This window comes from Entelurus aequoreus, linkage group LG05 (genome assembly GCF_033978785.1).
Source record: "Entelurus aequoreus isolate RoL-2023_Sb linkage group LG05, RoL_Eaeq_v1.1, whole genome shotgun sequence".
In the NCBI taxonomy this organism is placed as follows: domain Eukaryota; kingdom Metazoa; phylum Chordata; class Actinopteri; order Syngnathiformes; family Syngnathidae; genus Entelurus; species Entelurus aequoreus.
In genome coordinates, this window is record NC_084735.1 from 85,898,807 (window position 1) to 85,903,806 (window position 5,000).

The window sequence follows — 5,000 nt, forward strand, 5'->3', positions numbered from 1 at the left end:
TCGTCATCATCCTCATCAAACTTGACCATCGTCATTGTCAAACCTCCTCATTATTCTCCTCATCATCCTCATCCTCGTCATTGCTCTCATCGTCCACCTCCTCATCATCCTCATCAAACTTGACCATCGTCATCATCAAACCTCCTCATTATTCTCCTCATCATCCTCCTCCTCATCATCAACACCGTCATTATTTTCATCATCAACCTCCTCATCCTCATCCTCAACGTCGTCATTGTTCTCACCCATTTACTTCCTCATTGTCCTCAGCAAACTTGACCATCCTTATCATCAAACCTCCTCATTATTCTCCTCATCATAGTCAAACTGCACATCACTCATCAAGCTCCTCCTCATCCTCCGTATTCTTCTCATTCATTGATCTCATCAACTTCCTCATTATTCTCCTCCTCATCCTCAAACTGATTATCACTCATCAACCTCATCATTTTCATTCTCATCCTGAAACTCGTCATCACTCATCATCAACCTCCTCCTGAACATTGTCATCAACCTCCTCATTCTCAACCTGCTCATCATTCATCAACCTCATTTTAATTCTCATCCTCAAACTTATAATTATTATTAATGTCATCATTATCATTCTCATCCTGAAACTTGTCATCACTCATTATTCTCCTTATCATCATCCTCCTCATCATCAACGCCGTCATTATTCTCATCATCAACGGCGTCATCGTTCTCATCGTCCACCTCCTCATCATCCTCATCAAACTTGACCATCCTCACCATCAAACCTCCTCATTATTCTCCTCATCATTCTCAAACTGCTCCTCACTCATCAAGCTCCTCCTCCTACTCTTTATTCTTCTCATTCATTAATCTCATCAACTTCCTCATTATTCTCCTCTTCATCCTCAAACTGATTATCACTCATCAACCTCATCATGTTCATTCTCATCCTGAAACTCGTCATCACTCATCATCAACCTCCTCCTGAACATTGTCATCAACCTCCTCATTCTCAACCTGCTTATCATTCATCAACCTCATTTTAATTCTCATCCTCAACCTTATAATTATTATCAACCTCATCACTTTCATCCTCAAACTGTCTTTAACACTCATCCTCATTTTCAACCTGCTCAGCACTCTACAACTTCATTATTATTCTCATCCTCAAACTTATCATCATCATGAACCTCATTATTCTCATTCTCATCATCACTCGTCAACCTCCCTAGAACTCAGCATTACTCGACCTCCTGCTCATTCCCAACCTGCTCATCACTCATCAACCTCAACATTTTAATTCCCATCTTTATCATCATCATCATGCAAATTATCATCCTGGAACTCTTCAACACTCGTTATTAATCTCATCATCATCTTTGTGATAAACTTCTTCATTATTCTTAACCTGCTCATCACTCTTCAACCTCATCATTTTTATTCTCATTCTCAACCTTATCATCATCATCAACCTCATCATTGTAATTCTGGAACTGTTCAACACTCATCATCAACCTCCTCATTATTTTCAACCTGTCCATCAGTCCATCATCATCATCATTTTTATTCTCATTCTCAACCTTATCATCATCGTCATCATCAACCTCATCATTGTAATTCTGGAACTGTTCAGCACTCATCATAAACCTCCTGATTATTCTCAACCTGCTTATCACTCTTCATCCTCATCATTTTTATTCTCATACTGAACCTTATCATCATCATCAACCTCATCATGCTCATTCTCATTCTGAAACTTTTCAACACTCATCATCAACCTCCTCAATATTCTCAACCTGCTCATCACTCTTTAACCTTATCAATTTCATTCTCATCTTCAAACTTATCGTCATTATCATCATCATATTCAACCTCATGCTCATTCTCATCCTGAAACTTTTCAACACTTATCATCAACCGCATTATCATTCTCAACCTGCTCATCACTCTTCAACCTCGTCATTTTTATTCTCATCCTCAACATTGTAATCATCATCCCCATCAGCCTCCTCGTTATTCTCAACAGATTCATCACTCTTCAACCTCATCATTTATATTCTCATTCTTAACCTTATCACCATCATCATGATCAACGACCTCATCATTCTCATTCTCATGCTGAAACTTTTCAACACTTATCTGCCTCATCCTCAACAACCTCCTCATTATTCTCAACCTGCTCATCACTCTTCAACCTCGTCATTTTTATTCTCATCCTCAACATTCTAATCATCATCCTCATCAACCTCTCCGTTATTCTCAACATGTTCATCACTCTTCAACATCATCATTTATATTCTCATCCTCAACCTTATCACCATCATCATCATCATCATGATCAACGACCTCATAATTCTCATTCTTATGCTGAAACTTTTCAACACTCATCCACCTCATCTCAACCTCACCCTCATCAACCTCCTCATTATTCTCAACCTGTTCATCACTCTTCAACCTCATCATTTTCATTCTCATCCTCAACATTCTAATCATCATCCTCATCAACCTCCCCGTTATTCTCAACATGTTCATCACTCTTCAACCTCATCATTTATATTCTCATCCTCAACCTTATCTTCATCATCATGATGACCTCATCATTCTCATTCTTGTGCTGAAACTTTTCAACACTCATCCGCCTCATCCTCATCAACCTCCTCATTATTCTCAACCTGCTCATCACTCTTCAACCTCATCATTTTCATTGTCATCCTCAACATTCTAATCATCATCCTCATCAACCTCCCCGTTATTCTCAACATGTTCATCGCGCTTCAACCTCGTCATTTATATTCTCATCCTCAACCTTATCTTCATCATCATGATGACCTCATCATTCTCATTCTTGTGCTGAAACTTTTCAACACTCATCCGCCTCATCCTCATCAACCTCCTCATTATTCTCAACCCGCTCATCACTCTTCAACGTCATCATTTTCATTGCCATCCTCAACATTCTAATCATCATCCTCATCAACCTCCCCGTTATTCTCAACATGTTCATCGCTCTTCAACCTCGTCATTTATATTCTCATCCTCAACCTTATCATCATCATCATGATGACCTCAGTATTCTCATTCTTATGCTGAAACTTTTCAACACTCATCCGCGTCATCCTCATCAACCTCCTCATTATTCTCAACCTGCTCATCACTCTTCAACTTCATCATTTTCATTCTCATCCTCAACATTCTAATCAGAATCAGAATCAGAAATACTTTATTAATCCCAGAGGGGAAATTTTAATTTTCTACTCATCATCCTCATCAACCTCCCCGTTTTTCTCAACATGTCCATCGCTCTTCAACCTCATTGTTTATATTCTCATCCTCAACCTTATCATCATCATCATCATCAACGACCTCATCATTCTCATGCTGAAACTTTTCAACACTCATCCGCCTCATCCTCATCCACCTCCTCATTATTCTCAACCTGCTCGTCACTCTTCAACCTCATCATTTTTATTCTCATCTTTAACCTCATCATCATCATCATCATCCACCTCATCACTCTCATTCTTATGCTGAAACTTTTCAACACTCATCATCAACTGCATCATCATTCTCAACCTGCTCATCACTCTTCAACCTCATCATTTTCATCCTCAACATTCTAATCATCATCCTTATCAACCTCCCCATTATTCTCAACATGTCCATCACTCTTCAACCTCATCATTTATATTCTCATCCTCAACCTTATCATCATCATGATGATGACCTCATCATTCTCATTCTCATGCTGAAACTTTTCAACACTCATCCGCCTCATCCTCGTCAACCTCCTCGTTATTCTCAACCTGCTCATCACTCTTCAACCTCGTCATTTTCATTCTCATCCTCAACATTCTAATCATCATCCTCATCGACCTCCCCGTTTTTCTCAACATGTTCATCGCTCTTCAACCTCATCCTCAACCTCATCACTATCATCATCATCATCATCATGATCAACGACCTCATCATTGTCATTCTTATGCTGAAACTTTTCGACACTCATCCGCGTCATCCTCATCAACCTCCTCATTATTCTCAACCTGCTCATCACTCTTCAACCTCGTCATTTTCATTCTCATCCTCAACATTCTAATCATCATCCTCATCGACCTCCCCGTTTTTCTCAACATGTTCATCGCTCTTCAACCTCATCCTCAACCTTATCACTATCATCATCATCATGATCAACGACCTCATCATTGTCATTCTTATGCTGAAACTTTTCGACACTCATCCGCCTCATCCTCGTCAACCTCCTCATTATTCTCATTCTGCTCATCACTCTTATTCTCATCTTCGACCTAATCATCATCATCATCAACCTCATTACTCTCATTCTTATCCTGAAACTCTTCAACACTCATCAACCTACTCATCACTCTTCTACCTCATCATTTTTATTTCATCCTCAACTGCCACATGAGCTTCCTCTTCATCACCGTCCTCATCCTCAACTTCATTCTCAACCTCAGCGTCACCCTCATCCTCCCCATGCTCCTCCCCCTCGATCCCATCATCATCATCTAGCGCCACGTTGGATGCAGGTGTGAGGCATGTTTCCTCTTGTCACACATGGAAAACACACACGAACGCACTAGGGCTGCAACTAACGATTAATTTGATAATCGATTAATCTGTCGATTATTACTTCGATTAATCGATTAATAATCGGATAAAAGAGACCAACTACATTTCTATCCTTTCCAGTATTTTATTGAAAAAAAACAGCATACTGGCACCATACTTATTTTGATTATTGTTTCTCAGCTGTTTGTACATGTTGCAGTTTATAAATAAAGGTTTATTTTTGTAAAAAAAAATAAAAATAAAATAAAATAAAATAAAAAATAAAATTAAAAAAAGCCTCTGCGCATGCGCATAGCATAGATCCAACGAATCGATGACTAAATTAATCGGCAACTATTTTTATAATCGATTTAATCGATTAGTTGTTGCAGCCCTAGAACGCACACGTGCACGCGCACACCTGTATGAAGGAGGAGAGGAGGAGGAGAAGATGTGTGTGT

The 5,000-nt window shown here is 39.1% G+C and overlaps 1 pseudogene; it reads right to left on the minus strand.

Annotated features, from left to right (window-relative positions):
• The window catches only part of LOC133651193 (transcription factor COE1-like), a 63,235-nt pseudogene that overhangs the window by 54,664 nt on the left and 3,571 nt on the right, over positions 1–5,000 (minus strand).